Source organism: Microcebus murinus, chromosome 15, assembly GCF_040939455.1.
Source record: "Microcebus murinus isolate Inina chromosome 15, M.murinus_Inina_mat1.0, whole genome shotgun sequence".
Lineage (NCBI taxonomy): Eukaryota > Metazoa > Chordata > Mammalia > Primates > Cheirogaleidae > Microcebus > Microcebus murinus.
The window spans coordinates 50,942,683-50,966,286 of NC_134118.1; positions in this window are offsets into that span (position 1 = coordinate 50,942,683).

Below are 23,604 nucleotides of genomic sequence, written 5' to 3' on the forward strand. Positions count from 1 at the left end.
TCCTAGCATCCTCCAAGAATGCCACGCTCCTTCTGTTAGCACTACCCAAGACCAACTGGCATGGCTAGCCATGTGCCCCACTGGTTTCACTAGCACTCCCCAAGACTCATTGGTGAAGCGCTCTGCAGGGACTCTCAGACTCTTGCAAAAGATCCACTAGCACCTCTTTAGAATGTGAGGCAGACTTGCTAGCACCTCTGAAAAGTGCTCTGCAGAATCCTTTGGCTTTTGGCTCTTCCCAATGGCATGTGCTTAATTAATTACCCTGCTGCTGAGCCGGTTTGTCAGGAGCTCAGCTGAGCTGGAGAGAGCTGAGCTGCCAGGTATTGGAGTAGCCAATTAAAGCCACAAGCCAAGATGGAAGTAACAGTAAAGCCTTTAATCACTTAATGTGATCATATAAGCAAGAGGCTACACCAGAGAAAGCATGAACTCCCTCCTGTTCCATTTTCTGCCGTGGCTGCAGAGTAGTTTGTTTTATTGCTTCCTCTTTTAAGTTTCTTATCAGGAAGAAAGAGACCCCTTAGATCCCCAAAATGTCTGTTCCCTAAATATTTATGAAGAAGGGGATCTATGAGATGCAAAGTGTAGACTATAACAGCCATGGAGATGAGACACTTAGATCTCCTCTCAAGAAAGAATTTTCTGTCCAATTGAATGAAAGGAATGCAATTAGTTAACAGCCTCCAGCTGTTAGAATCTTCTGGCTCAGACTCAACTTTTGAGTTGGGGCTACACTGTTTCTCAAGCAGGCTACAGCCAACAACTGGCCATCTCCACAGGGAATCTCTGATACAAAAAAAAAAAAAAAATTCCCTGCTGGGTTGCCTGAGACCTTGTCTGATCCTTCAGTCCCCAAACCCTGGTACCAGTCTGCGGCCCATTAGGAACCAGCCACAGAGCTCTGCCTCCCCTCCCACCCTCGCCTCACACCTTCCATGGAAAAATTGTGAGTCCTGATTCAGGACTCAATCAGATTGAGCGTTGGCATTACCGTATGGCAGGATACAGTCAGATCATGCCTCCCAGCATCACGTCATTGTAAGATCCAATCAGATCATGCTCATTATCCTATGCTTATAAAAACCCTACACAGCCCCCCAGCTTGAGGAGACAGATTTGAGCCTGACTCCAGCATCCTTGCGAGATAGTCTGGAAATAAATCTTTCTCACTGCAAAAACTTGGTACCCTGGTGTTTGGTTCCCATTGAGCTCAGGCAAATGAACCCAGTTGAGTTCAGTGACACCTATGTGCACTCTCCTCTTGCAGGTTCCAAAAGTACTCAAATTCAAAGTATTTAAAGTTTAACACTAGTTATCGTCCTTATCAAGCTCAACTCTTTTCCATATTTTCCCTCCCTTGGTAAATGACATCACCTTCCACTTCATAAAGCAATAATAGGGCACTTGACTTGTCTCAGACTCCCACCATTTTATATGGAACACCAGCCCTGCTGATATTAACTTCTCTTAATTTACTCTCTGCTAAGAATCTTTATTGCACTAGCCTTTCAAAGTAACTTTCATCTTTTGACACTCACACTGCTTCCTGACTTAATTCCTTGTATCTACTCTAGCTTTTCTCCAACCCACAACAATACTGCGGCAAATAGAATTTTATCAAAATACAAATCTGATAGCCTTACTTCATTCTTTGTGATAAAGTTTGCTCCAATATATCCCCATTTCTCTTTGAATTGTAAAACAATAACTTTAAAGTTGCCAGAAGGTCAAATATATTTGCCCCTCTCAAACTCACCCGCCTGCCTCCATGCCATTCTCCACCCTGCTGCCTGCATTCACAGCACTCTGACTTGCTCCCAGTTTCTCAGCAGGCCCTGCGTTGTTTATAAATGGTCTTGCAAAGTAAGTTTCCCTCATTATTCTACCTCAAAATGTTGGCATGTTTTCTTTATTCTCGTTAAAAATATCTGTGTAATAAATGGGTAGGATGAATAGTTTAAAATATAGCTCAGTGGAAAATGTGTATGAGTTCAACAGTCAAGCCAAAATTGTGAGTCAAGCATTAAAAAGAGAGAATAATTCAATATCGGGTTTATAGTGAGTAAAGGAAGGGACACCATTAAACAAGGCGTTGAGGCACTGGGACGCTTTTATAGGTGATGAGTAATTTAAGAAATTACAAACATTGGACATACAGCACTTTGTTCTTTTTATTTAGAGCTGAGCTTATATTTTGATGTCCATTGGCCATATTCTACCTGACTTTATTGTTCTATTTCTAAATTTACCTCTTCAAATATACTTTTTGTCCTTTCAATATGATTAGCCCTTTCATTATCATTGATAGCCATTAATCATTTGATAGGAAGTTGATATGGTATCACATCAATTTTCTTATAATATTTTCTGTACATGTTGAATAAATTTTCATTCCCTTATTGTTAAGGAGGAGATATACTCTTTAGTGTGTGTAATCATTCATATTGGTAGCTAATACCAACAATTGAAGTGCATACACAGTATAACAAAATCTGCATAAATAGTGTTAGTATGTATATATATATATATGTATATTTATATTTAGTGAAATTGTAGCCTATTTCAAAAAATATCCTGAGCTGTTGCAAATATTGGCAACATTTATGCAGGGAATTCTTTATGGTTTCTACTCTTGTATTGTTACTTACCAGAAAAGTTACTTTGTTCCCCTGTGTTATAGAAACAGACTTGATAAAAAGATTATTAGTATATAAAAGGATTACATATATTCCAAATATTAGAAAGTTTCTTAGATGTTCATTTAAAATTTAATCATGGAGATAAAGCAATATTTGTTTACTTATCCTGTGCTTCTCTCAGATTCTTGAGTCCAGAATTTGGGTTTTTAATTTTTCTTATATTCTAGTTTTGCTCCATAGGTATATATCCTAAACCTTATGTTTTTTAGTTCTAAGTTTTTAATCTCTTATAAATGATATGTGCTCTTCTGAAACAGTTTCTTTCACCATTATGTTAATTAGATTTTTCTTCATTGATATCAATATTTATATTTTAGTCATTGTCTTCATAGCATACATTGGATAAACAAAGCAAATATATTTATATAATTCTATATAGAGAGACATTTAGGTTGTTCCATGCTTATTTGTTTATCAATTTATTATTATAATATTGCTGCTGTTTACATTCTTATTTGTCTCTCCTTAAACACATATGCAATAGCTCCCTAGGATATGTGCTTACATGTGGACTCAGTAAGTGTCATTGTACAATCTGGATAATCTGTTCCTTCATCATTTTCTCATATTTTTCCTAACATTTGTGAAATATATTTTATAATCCGTGTGTGATAATTCCAAACTTTATAGTCTGCATTGATTAGTTATGCTGGTGGTTGATCTGCTGACTCTCTAATATGGTTGTTTTGCTTTCCATTTTTAGTTAGCAGTGAAATATAGCTTATATAGAATAACATGAACAATTATAAATTGCTGTCTTATTTTGATGCCTGTTTTATTTTGCTTAACTTTTTGTCTATTAGTAACATCCATGTCACAGCCCATTATAATTCATTGCTTTTACTGCAATATAATAATTTATAAGCATACTTCAGATTATTTTTTCTTTCTATTATTGATGTAATATTGTATTGTATGAATAAAGAATATTGTATGAATTAAGAATATTCTTGTGCCATATTGTGCACAGGCATGCATTTCTTCTGGATATATAGCAAAGACTAAAATTGCTGAACCATAGGATATATGAATTCTAATTTTAATAAATTGATTACCAAGTTTGCCAAATTGATTTCCAAATGGATGTAGGAATTTGCAATCTTCTAGCTGTGCATGAGAGTTCCAGCTGTTCTACTAATTTGCTAACACCTATCTTTATTTATTTTTTAAGCTATTTTGTTGGATCTGAAGTATTATCACCATGTGATTTTATATTTGCATTTTCCCATAACTTTCCCCATGACTAAATAATTGAGGAAAATTTCATTTGATTATTGACCATGTAAATATGCTCTCTTCCATCATGTTTTTTCAAGGATTGTGACTATTTTTTAAATGATTCGATTATCTGGCTTTAATTTACTGATTTATAGGAATTCTTTATATAGCCTTATCTAAATTGCTGTTTGATTTATTTTATGGATTTGTTTTACCTATAGAAATTCTCTCTTTCTCTCTTTCTATCTCTCTCTGTCTCTGTCTCTCTATCCCTATTTATCTCTATCTCTCTGTCTGTTTCTGTCCCTTCCTTCATTTATCTCTATTTTTGTCTCTTCTTCCCAAATATTTTTTCATTAATTAACAATCTCCAAATTATCTATACATTTTATCATGGTTAGACTGTTTTGTGTTATATTTAAGAAACTTTTTTCTAGCTCTATCTACAGAGAATATTCTCTTAATTACCTTTTAGAAGATTTAATTTTTTTATATCTAGGTCTCAATCAATGTGATTTGATTTTTATGCACAGTGAAAAGAACAGGTCGAAGTTTATTTTTTCCATATAGACATTCAATTGATTATCATTTATTTAAAAAGCTATCCTTTCCCACTCAGGGCACTGTGGTGGTACATAGATTATTAATCAGAATATGTAAGAGAACATCTGTCAGATTCTCTATTGCCTACATGTTTTGTCACTACTTGTGTTAGTCTGTTTGCATTGCTATAAAGGAAATGGAGGCTGGGTAATTTATAAAGAGAGATTTTTTTGTCTCACGGTTCTGCAGGTTGGTTGTACAAGAAGTATGGCGCTGGCATCTGCTACTGGTTAGGGCCTCAGAAAGCTTTTACTTATTGCAGAAGGCAAAGGGAAAGCTGGTGTGTCACGTGGTGAGATAGCAAGAGACAGAGTGTGGGGGCCAGTCTCTTTATAAGAACCAGATCTCCTGTGAGCTAACTGAGCGAGAATTCCCTCATCACCAAGGGGATGGCACCAAGCCATTGATGAGGAATCCTCACCCATGACCCAAACATCTTTCATCAAGCTCCACCTCCAACACTTGGGATCAGATTTCAACATAGATTTGGAGTGAACAAACATCCAAATTATATCATTGCTATGGTTTATGGTATTTTAATTTTCTTTTTAAATGTTTTATTAGCTCATGCTTGATACAACATTAGCTTTTGGAATTCTTTGAGGGTGTATTCTTTTATGAGGGTGAATTCTTTTATGAGGGTGTATTCTTTTAAAGATTATTTTTTCCTGTTTTTTCTACTTTTCTACAGGAAACAACAACCCTAAATGACTTCTTTGAAGAAAACATTTTTCTTGTGTTTTGTATTCTCCCTCCTCTCCTCTCACCAGCAAAACAAATTCTACAAGTCTCTTCCTCAAACCCAGTTAAATACTTCTTCCTCTACTGTTTCGCTTTTATTGGTTTTGTTTCATTTTTCCTAATTACACAGTAGGAATGAAATTTTTAGTAGTCAGGGCTTTATGTCGTAATCTCTTTCTTATCTACCACCAATAAAACCAAACATCTAGACCAGCGAATATTGATAGATGCCACTTGCCAGGCTCTGAACACACTCTTCTCTCTGGCTTAATCATTTTTAATTTGTCAGTTTCAGTCCCTTAGAATTTTCTTCTTTTTTTGGTCTGCACCAGCTCAGCAATGCATTTAGGACATGCTGTTTTATATTTTATCTTGCCTTTTTAGGTGGTTTCTTCCAGGAGGGCTATTCCACATATCTTGTCTGCCATAGAGAGCAAAACTATCTATGACAAGAATTTGACTGAGTTAATACCAATAGAAGCACAGAAAAAAATGAAACAAAACATAGCTATAAACCAGATTTTAAATTTATTTTGCAAATGACAGTTTTAATGGGTAAAAGTTAATATTTTTGTGGGAGAAGCACTTTATATGAGCAATCAAAATTGTCTTCATTATCTGATCAATCATCAATGTTATCATTGTTATATTGAAACTAAATGGTCTGAGCCTGTGAGGAAATCATATATGTATTCTGAAAATTCATAATCACACAATTCAGAGCTTTGAATATGAAATTTATAGAATTTACCTATTTATTACCAATATATTATATTATCAATATATTATAAATTACCAATATATTACAAGATATTGACATGTTTCAGGTTAAGCATAGTGACATATAATTATTAATGTAGAAATATAAGAAATGATTTGGATTATTGCTGTCTTCAAATTTTAATGAAAGGAACGTTAAGGCCACTTTGTTTTACATTACTTGGAAAACTATTTTACCTCTATTTCAAACTGATACACACAATATGTGTGTATCAAACTGATACACACAATCTGTTCACAGATTATCAATTGAGAGGAAAAAATACACTTAAAGTTTTATCATATTTAGTTTTACTAAAATGTTCATAGAATGTAAATGACCATAAAATAATGTTTCTATAATATCCTGTTATTTAATTTGGAATTGAAGCCTATTATAGTTGTCAGTGAAAAAAACAAAATGATATTACATGGTTTATGTTTATTTTTAAATCAAAGGTGAAACTTGGTAATTCTATTCACATATTTAATAAATAATCTACTACCTTTGAAAAACTTATATAATCATTTATTTATAAAAATACAATTGAACTACTCTAAATCAAAATTAATCCAATGGTTATCAATATTTTCTCATTATATGATAGTTTTTATGGAAGAATTGAAAACTGAATTCTTATCCAACTATCAATTTAGTACCATATTAACATTACATATCCTAACATATCTAAATAACATAGAATTCCCATCATCTTTAATAATTTTGGAAAAAGTAATTGATATATGTCTGACTCAAAGCACTAACACAAATAAATAATATATACTTTCCAGTAATAGAGAAATTGTTCATATTTTTGAATCTACATATTTTACTAAGATGCTATCAGATCTATTTAAAGATATTTTCCAAATAGCGAGTTAATCTTTAAAAAAAAGTCAAATAAGACAATCACCAATGTTACATAATTTTATTACATGACTATTACACATATTTTTATTCAAATCACTAATAAGTCAAATTCTACATGCAAACCCAGTCTATATGATGGGTCAAATATAACACACATTCATACACATAAATATCTATTTAAACATACATAGAGAAAAATGAGATAAAAATATAAAAGAGTAAAAGATTAGAAAATAATATATGATAAAAATAATTTCATGTAATGATATATAAATTTGAATTTATTTAATACATACACATTTATTTTAGTCATAATATTTCAAATATCCAGATACTCTTTCCTAATAACTTATAAAATTTAGAACTGAAAAATAGTCCATAAAATGAGCAGAGTGTGTTAGTATTCCATCCACAGCATAAGCTATTCCAATGATGGCAATTTTTTGTGGCAAGTCACCATAAATTTCTCCTTGGACTCCTAGAGTTTCATGTGACCCTTCCTTATATGCCTGCCTGGAAAAGTATTGCATCTCCAGGTGAAAAAAGTCATGGAAATTGTTAAAGGTTAGCAGTCATCATACTAGTTATTACAAACTCTGAACAATAGAAAAATATTGAGAAGATAGAAACACTGGTAGTATTTTTTCTATTATTTAGAGAATATTTCTACCTTAGTTTAGAAATCAAAAAGAGTTTCTAAAATATAATCATCAAATTATGTTAATAAATGTATTATTTACATTTAAATAGATCTTATACATTTGTGATCCAAAATGTTATTATTATTTTAATAACAGTCATTATACTACTAACAATATTGTTTTGGATTACTATAATTAGAGATATAAAATTTATTTAAATATAAATAAAACATTTCTTAACATATGCTTTTCAATAATTTTTTTTCTTACAAAGTATGTCTCTTTAGAATTTAGTTAAATTGTTTCAGACAAAATAGTTTGTCAATAGATTTTATGGTCAATTTCAGTTACATGTATCAGTATAGGCAAGTATAAGTATATGTCAAAATACTGGATAATATAATTTATATTATAGTCACAAAACAAAAAGATTTTTCATTATTTGAAACATAGGTAGTCCAAATGGAATTTATATTTATTTGCACTACGCTATACATTACAGTTTCATCTTCGTTGCTTCAAATTGATTTCCCTTGTCTTCAGAAGTCCTGTTCTATTCAAAGAGAATAATTTGCAAGCTCACTAACAAAAATTAAGAGGCACAGCACGCTGATTTTTCGAAGATTCAGATGCTATGCTGTGTTAACCAAATAAAATGTTTAAAAAATAGATAAAAATGGAAGAATTACCTTATTCATTGGTTGAATTGCCATGAAATGATCCAATTCTACTGATTTTTCTATTCTCCTAAACAGACTTCCTATTGGGATTTCCTATTTGCTATAGGCTAGACCTGATGAACAGAAGCTTTCAGAGAGATTACAGCTGACAAGACCTTGGAGAGAGGCTCTTCAGGGGTTCAGATTGAACTTGTATCTCTCTTTTATACCTGGAATAATAGCCTGAAGAAGTCTTTTGATGCTATTGCAGCAGCAATTGCAGCAACAGTATTATCTGCATTGCCCCAGTGGGTAGTAATGCATCAGCCAACCATTACTAGAGAAACAAGAATGAAGGAGCTAAGAATGAAAGTGCATGGTAATAGTTATTCTTTTTCACTCTGGGGAGGAAAACACTGCAGCCACCTTTGCTTTTGATTTTTTTTAATTTAATTTCTATTTATTTATCTATTTTTAATTTCAGAATATCACAGGGTACAAATGTTTTGGTTACATGGGTTGCTTTTGTATTGCTTCAGTCAAAGTTATGTGTGCCCACCATGCAGATAGTATACATTGTACCAGTTATGTATATTTTACCTGTCCTCTTGTCTCCCTACCAACCTGCATGATTTCCTTGAGTTTTACTCAATGGTGTACATATGCCACATTTTATTAATCCATTCATGTATTGATGGTACTTGGGTTGATTCCACATCTTTGCAATTGTGAATTGTGCTGCAATAAACATTCTAGTGCAAGTATCTTTTTGATAAAATGACTTTTTTTTTTTTTTTTACTCTGGGTAAATACCCCGTAATGGGATTGCTGGATCAAGTGGTAGGTCCACTTTTAGTTCTTTGAGAAATCTCCCTACTATTTTCCAGAGAGGTTACACTAGTTGCAGTCCCACAAATAGTGTATAAGTGTTCCTTTCTCTTTGCATCCACACCATATCTATTGTTTGGGGACTTCTTGATTAAAGCCTTTCTCAATGGTGTTAAGTTTTGTTTGCATTTCCCTGATGATTACTGATGTTGAGCATTTTTTAATGTGTTTATTGGCCATTAGTCTATCTTCTTTTGAAAAGCTTCTGTTCATGTATTTTGCTGACTTTTTTTATTTCGGCATATTATGGGGGTACAAATTTTAAGGTTTCAAAAAGTGCCCTTCCCCCCTCCCCCCACAAGTCTGAGTTTCCAGCGTGACCATCTTCCTGATGGTGCGCATCTCACTCATTATGTATGTATATACCCGCCCCCCTCCCCCCTCCCACCTGCTCGATACCCAATTACTGTAGTTCCTATGTGTCCACTTAGGTGCTGCTCAGTTAATACCAGTTTGCTGGTGAGTATATGTGGAGTTCGTTTTTCCATTCTTGGGATACTTCACTTAGTAGTATGGGTTCCAGCTCTAACCAGGAAAATATAAGATGTGCTATATCACCGTTGTTTCTTAGAGCTGAATAGTACTCCCTGGTATACATATACCACATTTTATTAACCCATTCTTGGATTGATGGGCACTTGGGCTGTTTCCACAGCGTTGCAATTATGAATTGTGCTGCTATAAACATTCGGGTGCAGGTGTCTTTTTTTGTAGAGTGTCATTGGGTCTTTTGGGTAGATGCCCAGTAATGGGATTGCTGGATCAAATGGTAGATCCACTTGTATCGCCTTAAGGTATCTCCATATTGCTTTCCACAGAGGTCTAGGCAAAGAGTTTATGAAGAAGTCCCCAAAGGCAATCACAGCAGCAACAAAAATAAATAAATGGGACATGATCAAACTGAAAAGCTTCTGCACAGCCAAAGAAATAGTCATGAAAGTAAACAGACAACCTATAGAATGAGAGAAAATTTCTGCATCATACGCATCTGATAAGGGGCTGATAACTAGAATCTACTTAGAATTCACGAAAATCAGCAAGAAAAAAACAAATAACCCTATTGAAAAGTGGGCAAAAGACTTGCTGACTTTTTAATAGGGTTGTTTGATTTTTTTCTTGTTGATTTGGTTGAGTTCTTTGTAGACTCTTGCTACTAGCCCTTTATCAAATGTATAGCATGTAAATATATTCTCCCACTCTGTAGGTTATCTATTTGCTCTGTTGATGGTTTCTTTGGCTGTGCAGAAGCTTTTTAATGTAATCGAGTACTGTTTATTTTTTGGTTGTTGCTGTTGCTGTGATTGCCCTTGGGGTCTTCTTCATAAATTCTTTGCCTAGGCCAATACCTAGAATATTCTTCAAAATTTTCTTCTAGAATTCTTAAGGCTTCATGTCTTAGATTTAAGTCTGAGATCCATCTTGAATCAATTTTTGAAAGTGGTAAGAGATATAGATCCTGCTTTAATCTTCTACATGTAACTATCCAATTTTCCCAGCACCATTTCTTCAATAGGTATTCTTTTCCCTAGTGTATATTGCTGTCTGCTTTGTCAAAGATCAGATGGCAATATGTGGATGATTTTATATCTGGGTTCTCTGTTCTGTTTATTGGTCTATGTCTCTATTTTTGTGCCAGTTGTATGCTGTTTTGTCCACTCTAGCCTTGTAGAGTAGCTTAAAGTCTGGTAAAGTGATGCCTCCAGATTTGTTCCTTTTGCTTAAGGTTGCTTTGGCCATTTGGGCTCTTTTCTGCTTCCAAACAATGCATAGAATTATTTTTTTCTAGATCTCTGAAAGATGACATTGGTATTTTTATGGAGATTGCATTGAATCCTTAAATTATTTTGGGTAGTATGGGCATTTTAACAATGCTGACTCTGACAATCCATGAGCATGATGTTTTTTTCATGTGTTTACATCCTCTGTGATTTCCTTCCTCAGTGATGTATAGCTCTTTTTGTAGAGATCTTTCATCTCCTTGGTAAAATATACCCCTAGGTATTTTATTTTCTTTGTAGCTATCATGAAAAGTATTGAGTCTCTGATTTGATTCTCAGCTTGACTGTTCTTGGTGTTTAGGAATGCTACTGATTTGTGTACATTGATTTTGTAGGCTGAGACTTTCCTGAATTTATTTATCAATTCCAGGAAGTCTCTTGGTGGAATCTTTGGGGTTTTCTAGATGTAAGATCATATCATCTGCAAAGAGCAATAGTTTGACTTCCTCATTCCCCATTTGGATACCCTTAATTTCCTTCACTTGTCTGATTGCTCTGCCTAGGAATTCTAGCAGTATGTTGAATAGAAGTGGTGACAATGAGTATCCTTGTCTGGTTCCCATTCTGAGTGGGAATACTTTCAGCTTTTCCCCATTCAGTATGATGTTAGCTGTGGGTTTGTTGTACATGGCTTTTAGTTGACTTATGTTTCACCTATGTCTATTTTGTTAAGATTTTTAACATAAAAGGTCCTGAGTTTTGCTGAATGCTTTTGCTGCATCTATTGAGATGACCATATGATCTTTGTTTTTGCTTCTGTTTATGAGGTGAATCACATTTATGGATTTATGTACGTTGAACTATCCTTGCAGCCCTGGAATGAAGTTAACTTGGTTATGGTGCATTGTTTTTTTGATGCGCTGCTGAATTCAGTTTGCTAGAATTTTACTGTGGATTTTTGCATCTATACACATAAGGGATACTGGCCTATGGTTTTCATTTTTTGTTGTGTCTTTTCCTGGCTTTGGTATCAAGGTGACACTGGCTTTGTAAAATGAGTTGGGGGGAATTCTTTCCTTCTTGGTGTTATGAAATAATTGCTGAAGTATGGGCACCAATTCTTCTTTGTAGGTTTGTTAAAATTCAGCTATGAAATCATCTGGTTCAAGAAATTTTTTTTTTTTGTTGGAAGATTTTTCATTTTGCCAAGCATGTCAATGCTAACTCATTGGGATTATTATCTGAAATTTTTTTTTCTAAAATGAATACTATAAAATTTTATGTGTATAGCAAATCTAATACGTGTTTATCCATTTGCATGTACACTTTCAGAAAATCGATATTTAATGGAATTGGAAAACTCCATTACTTTTTCCAATAGAAAGTTATGTTTTATTTTCTTTTGTTTTACTTTTTGCCTTGTCAAAGCAATGTAAATAATGTATATTCATATTTGTTTAAAATTAAGGTGTGTGTAGCCAATTTAATTTACTATGTTGAACCTCCTGGAAAATGCTTTAAGTAATATATCCACACAATAATTGTCAATATCCTTGAATCTTTACTGATTTTTAGTATTCATATGACTATCAACAATTTATAACTTTGGCTTTTGGAATTTCTTCATGTTTATTGGTAAAAACTTGCCTAAACACTTAGCAGTTGAGATAAAGACAATATATAGTTTATAAAGTCAACAAAACTTTGGAAATATGATACATTAAGAGCATTTGCAACTTCAAATAAAAGCTAAATATTTAAATTACTCTACATGGACTTAGGAATCAGCTTAAAACCTTCTTCATTATGTTGTAATGTTTTATGAAGAATTTTATATCCCATGTGTTGTGTTGTCATATCCTTCTGATATCAATCTGGATATGAAACAGTTCATGAATTTAGAGTGTACCACAATATATGACCTAGATGACGTCTCATAAAACTCCCTCTGTGTCAGAAGGGTAAGTCAGTTCTAGTTTATTACACATTTACTAGTGATACCAAAATATATTGCATAATGCATATCTTTGCCCAATAGTTTTAGAACTTCATTACATACAATTTAGCAATATATCATATAATTATCATGAAATGGCTTCTGAGTGTGTTAGTAAATGTACAGTTGGTAACTAGGAACTTAGGAATTATTATGTATTTTTTCTTGTATATGTAACAATGTATCCAACATTGCAGAGCCTCTAGTAGGGTCTTAAATACTTATGCTTAATTGAAATGAATTAAAGAATAATTCATGCTTAAAATTGCAGCCCGCATTATTCATTTAATAAAAGTGAAGGACAAATGATTGTAAATATTAGTTTTTGTGTTTTTTGAAAATTTAATCTAATGATATTACACTGGAAAGATCCATCAAATCAAACTATTTTGGCAATGCTATGTAAGAAGTTAGAAACTGAAAAGTCCTCAAATTGTAATCCTAGCACTCTGGGAGGCTGAGGCAGGAGGATTGCTTGAGCTCAGGAGTTTGAGACCAGTCTGAGCAAGAGTGAGACCCCATCTTTACTATAAATAGAAAGAAATTAGCCAAACAACTAAAAATAGAAAAAATTAGCTGGGCACAGTGGCGTGTGCATGTAGTCCCAGCTACCTGGGAGACTGAGGCAGGAGGATTACTTGAGCCTAGGAGTTTGAGGTTGCTATGAGCTAGGCTGATGTCATGGCACTCTAGCCCAGGCAACAGAGTGAGACTCTGTCTCAAAAAAAAATAAATAAATAAATAAAAAGTTCTCAAATTATTGAATAAATATAGAGATTATACTGCAAATGAGTATATTTCAGAATTTCACATTTTTAATATGTATTATGTAATATCCCTATTGGAATCTGGAGAGCTCCATATTATTATTTCACTGACTGAGTAAACTGAGTTGTACAAAATAGAAAACATATCAAACTAACTTAATAAAAAGCAAAATTCACTATAAGAAATACTAGAGTATTATGGAAGTGAAAGAGCTATGCTTCAAAGTGTAGCAAGAAGGGCACCTTAGGTGCACTTTAAGTATTTTCTTTTTGCAATACTGCAGAACAATATTACCCTGTATATTTTAATTAAAACTCCAGGGAGGTGATTCGAATTTGTCACATGAAAATAGACTAATCAAAAAAGAGTTCTGGGCTCTATTAGACATAAGAATAATCACATACTTCTGTTTCACTTACAACTACTACACTTGGGGATTAATGTATATACGTTTCTAAAAGGAAGTATCAGGCATTGTTAACTTCAGAACCAGACTTAATTGGTGAAGGTATCACTACTTGTTTTATAGAATCATGTAATTTTTGTCTGCACGCATTATGTAGATTGTGTGTTAGTAACCAGAAACATGTTTGGAAAAACAATTGTGCTGTAAACAAACAAAAAACCCCAAACATGTTGTGATATTGCCTTACATGATGTGATAGTTTATAATATTTTTCTAAATAACTAATATTGAGGAAACTAAATTTTACATTTATTGTGGACTGAAATATTTCCCGAGAAGACAATGACTTACAACTTGTCAAAAGCATGAAGGAATAACCATTAGTCTAAGTTACCTATATAAAATACTTCTACTATATCTACTAGTAAAATATAAAGGCAAAAACTGTTCAATTGTCATTAATGTAATAGATGATTTATACTTGGAGATACTTGTATATTAGTTCAGAATGACTAATGGTAAAATAGGTTTTAGAGAGAAGCATGCTTATTTATTGATAAGGATGAAAGGTAGATATTTCATAAGAACCATTCACATTAACAAGAATATGTTAGAGAATTTATTAGAATGGAGACCAGATCTAATCAAAATAGTTCATATTAACTGGAATCAACTGATTTGATTATTTTTAAGACCAAGAAGCCAAACTCAATGCAAAAAGGATTTTTTGTTCAAGCTCCCATTTAACTTGGAATGTATTCATTTGAATACATCTTATATTTTCCTAGAATGTCATCTGATGAGTCTAAAAGTATAGTAAATGATGTGGCAGTTGTTACATAACTAAAAGTAGTGGAGATGACTTCAAAACAGATGCCTTCCAGCTATAAGTCATTATTCTTTCTATAAAAAACATGATCCAGTAAAAACACAAATGCCTATGTTTTCTTTGGAAAGAAATCAGGTTAATATTTCTTATAATCATGTAGAGGTGGAATATAAAAGATAATAGTAAAGTAGTAACTAATATTCACAAACTTCATTCTCACCAAAGTTCAGAAATATTGCAGAGTTATTCTTTATTTTCAATCAGAAAAGAAAGAAGCTACATTTACTAAAAGGGTTTTTGGCAAAGATGTACTTTACATACAGTCAGAGTTCATGTTAATTGTAATCTTGTAAAATAGCTATTTTTGTCTATTTTCTGGATAAGAAAATGTGTCACATGGAGTTACTTGCACATGAAGAGGTAAAAGAATCTTGATTCAAGACTAAGCTTATTTATTGCAAAACCAAGGCTTTTGTAATTATTCTACATTATTAATAACTACTAATTGTATTGTATAACTTAGTGAACACAACATCAACTTTTGATGGTCTGAAAATAATTATTTATATAAATGAAATTTAGATTCTTCTCCTTTAGAATTCTGTTACTCCTGAATGTTTTTCAAGTACTTTTATGTAGACATCAATATCCAAATGTAAATTGTGCTACAATATGCTAACAATGGTTTTATCATGGAATAAGCAGGAAGGAAGCATAAGAATTCTGCCTTCCATATTTAGATATAAATGAAAAGAAAATGTCCAATCCCAGTTGCATTAGCATCACCGCTTGCTCTACTCTGTACTAAATAAATTACATACAATTTATTACTCCCCCCTCTAAATTCACAGCTAGGAATTCAAGTGTGAGAATTTAGAATAGTAAATGGCTGTAATGTTTTTCCTTACTCAAAACAATCATTTCTAAGTCACTTTTCCAGTAACTTGAAAAAAGTATTACATTACATTGAGATTTTCAGTTTTAAGGACTATGTCTGCAGATTAAAGTGGCTGTTCACTTATGTTCAACAAAGACTTGTCTACAGATGCTTGAGTGTAAACTAGCACATCATGATGAATATGTTATTGTTTCTTATAACATTTATAACAGGTAACCCTTAAACTTATGTTGCTGGTTCTGTATTTTACCAATGTCAAGAAGCACAAAGATATCTATCACTTAAGGTTCTTCAATGTAATGTTATTTATAAATTGAACAATGCACAACCTGAGAAGGAAATCCTTCTGTTATTATAGATGTTAAGAGGTTCAACAACAACTCTTATGGCTAGGTGTGCACAATTACATTGTTCTTTAAGGACAGACCTCTACTTTTAATCATTTTAAGTGTATATTGTGCTGGAATCTGTTGCTGAATAGTTATGCTTGTATGAATATCAAATTTAATACAAACTCAGGTTGAGCAAATCTCAGATTACATTGTGCCATTTCTTTTGAAATTGTGCATATCATAAAACTTCTCATAACTAGCTTGTCTAACTGGTTATATTTTATCAACAGATATTAAGCATCACCAAATAATTAATTTCTTGATATGTCTATGGAAGTATTAGTTTTGAGGAATTTTTATAATTAATTTATCTGTCCCTAAAATATATCTACAATCACTTAGTGTAAGGAATGGATTGAATAGAAAACAATTAATAAATGGTTTAATAAATGAATAAAAGAATGAACTGTAGGGCATAATTGATTTATATTGGACATTCTTCAAGAAATGCATTTCTACATAGCTCTCATAATATGTCAATAAATGCTATTACTGGGAACCTTACCTTAAAATGATTAAATTACAAATTGAATATTCATATATACTAAGTTTGCTGTACTAAAGGAAACTGCTAATTGTCCCAACATTCTTGATTGATAATCAGAAATAGTTTCAATGGGTATTTCAGTGTATTATGCATGTTCTTTCCCTTTTCAAAATGGTTATGAATATTCAGGGTTCAATTATAAAACTCTCAGATGATATTATCAGTTATATACCAAGTATTTTCAATACATATGTCAAATTTGTTTTTTCATGAAAACAGATTTGCATTAAACTCAAATGAGTTTAGGAAATAAATGTAAAGAAAAACTATCACCATAAAAATCTCATTATCTTTAAGCAAATTATTGGATTATGGTGATGATCTAAACATAAAATAATTAATGAGTAAAATTAGCTAAAGTTGATAATTTAAACAGAATGATATAATTTTTAAAAAATTTATTAGTCAACACATAATGGATTCTAATAGGGTTATTATCTCTACACAGGCTTAAAGTTTCTAATCAGGGGAAAAATTGAAATACTGTTTATTCCAACTGCATAGACATAGATACCCCTAGTTTTTACTAGATGCATGACCTTAGAAAGCCTTTTTCACTTTTATAACCTCCAATTCCTTTTTCATGTGTAATTGGGCATAATACTTACCTAAGAAAATAAGGATTAAATTTAATAATGTGTGTAAAGTACCTAGAATAAAGCCTGGGATATCGTAGGCTCTCATTAAGTGTTAATAACTATGGAAATAGACTAAAATGATTTGCTGACTAATTGGGGTCATAGGTGATTTACCATCAAAAATACATATGAGCTGATTTTCCACAGCATACCAAAAGATTAATTGTGAGCAATATAAACAAAATATTCGAGGGGTGATTTATCTACAAGAGAATCATTAAAATTATCTTTTGGAAAACCACATTGTGTTGATTTTTTGTAGATAAAAGCTACAGATGACTCATGGGAAACATAAAGAAAAGAAATAATAATTTTAATTCAGCCACAAATGCTGAACTAAGATCATCAAGTACCTTTAGTCTTATAACAGAATAACCTCTATGACACATATGGCAAAATTATAGGTCTTATTGGACAGTAGTTTATTATTCTTTCATACTTAGGCCAATCTGGCATGTGAATAGGTACGTTTTCTCCTAGAGCTTAATCTCTCCTAGGTAAATATCAGTCACCTGAAAAAGATGTTTGTTCTCAAACAGGAAACTAGATCTAGGAAAGCAGGATTAGGGGGAGGTGGTAGATTCATGGGCCAACAGTTTAACAAAGGATATATGGCTATTACAGTCACGTAGTGAAATTAGAACAGGAAAGAACTTGTAAAGCAAGAAACACATGTTATTTTCCTTACCTATTTAGACTTTGATGTTCCTCTTTTATTCTGGTAGAGTTCTCTTCAAGAATTCCATCCACACTTCCAGCAGCTATGCTACAACAGAAATAGAGAAAAAACACCCAGGTTTGCGGAATATATTCTAGAAGTAAGTACACCACAGGTCAACATGAGCATGGCAGCAATAAGTTACTCAAAAAAATTCATACCCCAAGAGACAAGTTTAATTTCTGTGAGATATTCTACATCAGTTAACCATGGAATTCTGAACTCACTTGGAAACTTTAGAAAACTAAAATTTATTTTTATTATTGTTGAATTAACCACTTGTAGACTAAAATGACAAAAAATTTCTTGCCAATTTATATACTATGTTATTATATTATTATGTTAATAAATACAAAAATTACAGCTATTTCAATAAGAGATATATTAACACCATTAAAGTTCAATGACCATGTACTACAATGACCGTGAGAAATTCTACTAAATCTCTAAGGTACTCTTAGAGTATTTAAGTGAAGTATTAAGTGAATAAGATGGCATTTTAAGTTTATTATACAGAAATCATAATTTTTTCAAATTTGGTCCAAAGCAAGCTTAACAAAACAAAGTTTTGTGAAGGTTCACAAAGGTTCACAAGTTACAAGTTGAACTCTAAGTTTGTTTGCAGTTGAGTTTCTAGTTTTATGACCGGGTTTACACATCTGAATAAAACATCATTACACCTAATGTCATCACTCTTTTCTTAAAAATATTTATTTAAACACATTTTTAAAGTATTCTAGTTTCTAGCAAAGTCACAATGGTTATTTATTTATTTATTTTTTTTTTTTTGATTTCCAGTCCATTGTTTATTATTTATTTCTTCATGCAACCATTACAATTTAAAAAATAATCTTACCATTCTTTAATGGCCATAGTGAGCATCACTGAGTTTTTTTTAAATAACTTCTTTCCATAGTACTTACTGAAACTCTGATAGAATTTTGCATATATAACATATATAAGAAAACAATAGTACAATAAAAACAGTTACCCCCATAATATGCCAAAATAAAAAAAAATTAAAAAAAAACAAAAAACAAAAAAAACAGTTAATATTATAACTCTTATTCTCAAAGACTTATTAGGAATGTTATTTCCATATTTTAGCACAACTCTGAACAGCATATTTATTTAGAAAATATACAAAGTCACACAACAGTGAATGATGGCATCACAACGGGTGAAGGGAAGCTGGAGAGTTAAGTGTCTGAGCCACACAGGAGTAGCAGCTCTCCTGCACCTGCTGGTGTTTGTACAAGGTATTAACAAACCCTAATTTAGTGCGGTTGCCACAAAGGATAAAATGAACAAAAGAGAAGTGGCTCCTGCGAGTCACCTGAGCCAATCATTAGTAGCCTTAAAGAGATGACCACCATTGCCAAAAAAACATTACTGACCAGACCTAGGGCTACCTGGCTAGAAGTTCTGCAAAATCTTATGCAGTAACCATAACCATCAACAAACTAACAAAGCAAAAAAACACAAGGAGCTTGAAGAACTTCGTCTTAAACATTTACTTAATTGTGTTTTTAGAGACAGAATAACTAATCAGGTTAGGACTGTGACACCACACAATGGTTATTTAAAAGCAATTCTATCATGAAAACAAAACAATTTATAAAATATAAGATGGGAAAATTAAAAATCATGAGCAACATCTTCAACAAAGCCAGGTAATAAATTATCTGCACTGCACCCTAGGTATGTTTGATAGGAAAAAATTACTAATAGCAATAAGTTCCTTGCAAGTCTGACACATTAATAAATAAAAATTTATCTTAATTGTTAAAAAAGCATATCAGTAGAATTGTTTGCTTAATATCTAAATAAAGTTTTTTGTTTAATATCTAACTACACGAATTGTGCTTTGTCAATCATTCAAATGGATGAGTAATACAAAGAAACATCTCATGTAAATATGATTTATGTTCACTAAAATACTCAGAAAATGCATATGTGAAAACACACATGACTATGCCATGTGACCTTGCTCAGGTCTAAGAGTTCTAGTATAGTATCATGCTCTAAGTGGTTAAGGTACCAACTTGAGGAAAAATGCTCAGAGTATTGTTCATATTAATCAGGATGGAAACACTGAGAATGGAGGAAATGAGTTTTGGTATCTAGAAATAAGGGGTCTAAAGGACTCTGATCTCAGCTGTATGGAATAGCTATATGTAGAGCACTAAAATTCCTAATATTTTTGAAACAAAGAAGAGGAAAGTGGCCCCAAAAAGTAAAAATAAAAAAACTAGCATGACACAGGATTCTTCCTCTCAAAGATCGCACAAGTCTGGGTGCGATGGCTCACGCCTGAACTGCTAGTACTCTGGAAGGCTGAGGAGAGAGGATCACTTAAGATCACAAGTTGCAGCCCACCCTGAGCAAGGGGGAGACACTGTCTCTACTAAAATTAGAAAAAATTAGTCGTGGTGGTGTGCACCTGTAGGCCTAGCTACTTGGGAGGCTGAGGCAGGAAGATCTCTTGAGCCCAGGAGTTTGAGGTTGCAGTGAGCTAGGCTAATAGGCTAATGCCACTTTAGCCTGGGTGACAGAGCGAGATTCTGTCTGAGAAAGAAAGAAAGAAAGAAAGAAAGAAAGAAAGAAAGAAAGAAAGAAAGAAAGAAAGAAAGAAAGAAAGAAAGGAAGGAAGGAAGGAAGGAAGGAAGGAAGGAAGGAAGGAAGGAAGGAAGGAAGGAAGGAAGGAAGGAAGGAAGGAAGGAAGGAAGGAAGGAAGGAAGGAAGGAAGGAAGGAAGGAAGGAAGGAGAAAGAAAGAAAGAGAGAGAGAGAGAGAGAGAGAGAAAGAAAGAAAGAAAGAAAGAAAGAAAGAAAGAAAGAAAGAAAGAAAGAAAGAAAGAAAGAAAGAAAGAAAGAAAGAAAGAAAGAAAGAAAGAAAGAAAGAAAGAAAGAAAGAAAGAAAGAAAGAAAGAAAGAAAGAAAGAAAGAAAGAGAGAGAGAACGAGCAATTATAAGTCACTTAAAGACATGGATTTATTTTGGGAAATGTGGCTTTAGGTGACATTATTTTTGTACAAACATTACAACATGTACTTATACAAAACTAGATGGCATAAACACATCTACCTGTAGTAACACAGCTAGGCTATATGGTATAGTCTATTGCTCTTGAGCTACCAACCTGCACAGCGTGTTACTACTGAATACTGTAAGCAATTGTAAGTATTTACATATCTAAACACAGGAAATGTACAGTAAAAATGTTGGTATGAAAGATACAGAATGGTACATCTGTATAGGGCACTGACCGTGACTGGAGCTTGCAGGACTAAAAGTTGCTCAGGGTGAGTCTGTGAGTCAGTGGTGAGTGAATGTGAAGACCTGGGACATTACCATACACTATTGTAGACTCCACACAGCATCTTTTATCAACCATGAGTAAGTCTGTTGTCAATGGTTCTGTAGGGTCAATAGCCAAAGCTGCATGGCAGATTACAACGCAGTTCAAGGCCTGAACTCGTTCAAAGACGCCTTTTTCGCTGGGGGTCCAATGAGAAATTAGTAGTGTCATAAAAGGATGGATCAGTTTTACTCAAAGCAGCACAGGAAGACTCCAAGACAAAATGGCACAGCAAGCACAATGCTTCTCATTTTATTAAAGGGGTGCAAGTTTCAACAACTTATTTTTTTATTATAGAGGAGATGTGCTAGCATGTGCCAGAGCATTAAAACCTTAACAGCTTTGCTAATGTAACAGATTTCTAAATGCTCACACAGTTTATGTCCTGCCCTTCTGCCGGCATATATCTTCCAAAATACCTAGAGTAACTTTGAAATTCCTGACCACCAAGTCAATTAGCATGATAACATTATGATAGCAAACCAGCCTGATACTCTACAGAATATTAAAAAAAAAATTGAGATCCCTATAGACTATAATGTATTAGCAAACAGGAGAATTAACACAATTTTAAGCAAGAGAATAAATATAGATTCTGTTTTTCAATGGTATTTCTTGCTTTTTTCCTAAACATTCCTTACCCCTGAATCATTTTAATTAACGAAACTATACCATATTTTAGTATTCAGTTACACTAGTTCTCTTTATTTTCACAATTTTATTCTATATGTCATTTTATTCTAAATGTCATTGTTCATCTTTTTTAATTCTTCCACCATTCACTTTTTTCAGATTTTATCAATAGACTCTCTCAGCACACACATATTGAAGAATGAAAGTGTCAGAATTATAATTCTACTTTCTCTGCCCTTTCATATATATATATGTACATATATACACACATATATTCACTATGTGTATATATGTGTGTATATGTACATATGTAATGATTAAAAAGCTACATATTAGTAAAAGAAAGGTCATTTACTCCAGTCTAGACATTATAGAAGATTTCCTGCATAATATGGTTCCAGAGCTCAGTCTTCATCAACATATCATCAAAGTTTATTTTAAATTTTAAATTGTGACTTTAAAAAGCAAGGCAATTACATGTATAATCCTACAAACAAAACAGACAAAGTAATTAAAACAGTGTTATATTTTAGGTCACAGTGATTTTAACACATAATCCCAGTGTCTATTTAAATTTTGGTTAAAATAACAATCTTCTGATGTGATGAAATATGGAGGGCATAGAAGTAAAGGAAGATAAATTAAGATAGTAGGACCTTTGGAAGGGAAGCTGATTAACTTCTTAATATACTGAATAAGAGAGGAAAATTATCTAGGAAAAATACATAATCCCAACTACATAAGCTTATACACATTGATAAATGCATTTAATATTTAGATTTTAAAGGTATAACTTTAATGTAAAGATACAGAATATGAAACAAAATAACATGAAACGTAGACTCAGGAATTAATTCTAAAAGAAAAAAATGCTCAGAAATATAGATTGTCAATGTAAAATTTGTAAGAAATATCTTAAAATTAAATTTTAGTATATGCTTTTCAAACTTTTTAACTAAATGATAATGATAAAACTCAATTTCCTTTTGCTTGAATAAGCTTACATCACTTATAAAAAAATTAAATACATGATTTTTTTTATTTCCTTCAATACTTGATACTAAAATTAATCTATCAAATTCCATTCAATTCTTCTTTAGATAAGATTGGAAGGAAAAATTATTGTAAAAGAAATTATGTGCTTAACTATCACTGAAAATCTAATTTATACATTTAGTAGAACTAATTCTTAGGAGAAGCAGTAACTTAAGACTACTTAAAATTAGCAGGAATTATTTTAAAAGGTACTTGTTGACTAATATTTCTAAAATAACTAGCCAATACTCATCCCTTAACTAATAGATATTTTAAAAGAAAATATGTGAAGAGTTAATAACTCTCAGATACAATGTTTTCCAGGCAACTGCATACCATAAAACTGGGCAGTTATACTAATCCATTTTCGTTTCATCAGCCTAATTAGTCAAAGAAGAGTTAAAAGTTAGAGAGCAGGCTAGGGGACACTGAGAATTTAATGTATGGGTAATTTATAAACAAAGCAGGTAGGAGCAATTTGCAATGATATGATATGTCTTCATTACCGTTTCTCATAAATTAGAATTTTAGAGTTAGGGCACCATAGGTATCATTTAATCCAACTGTCTTATTATAAAGATCATG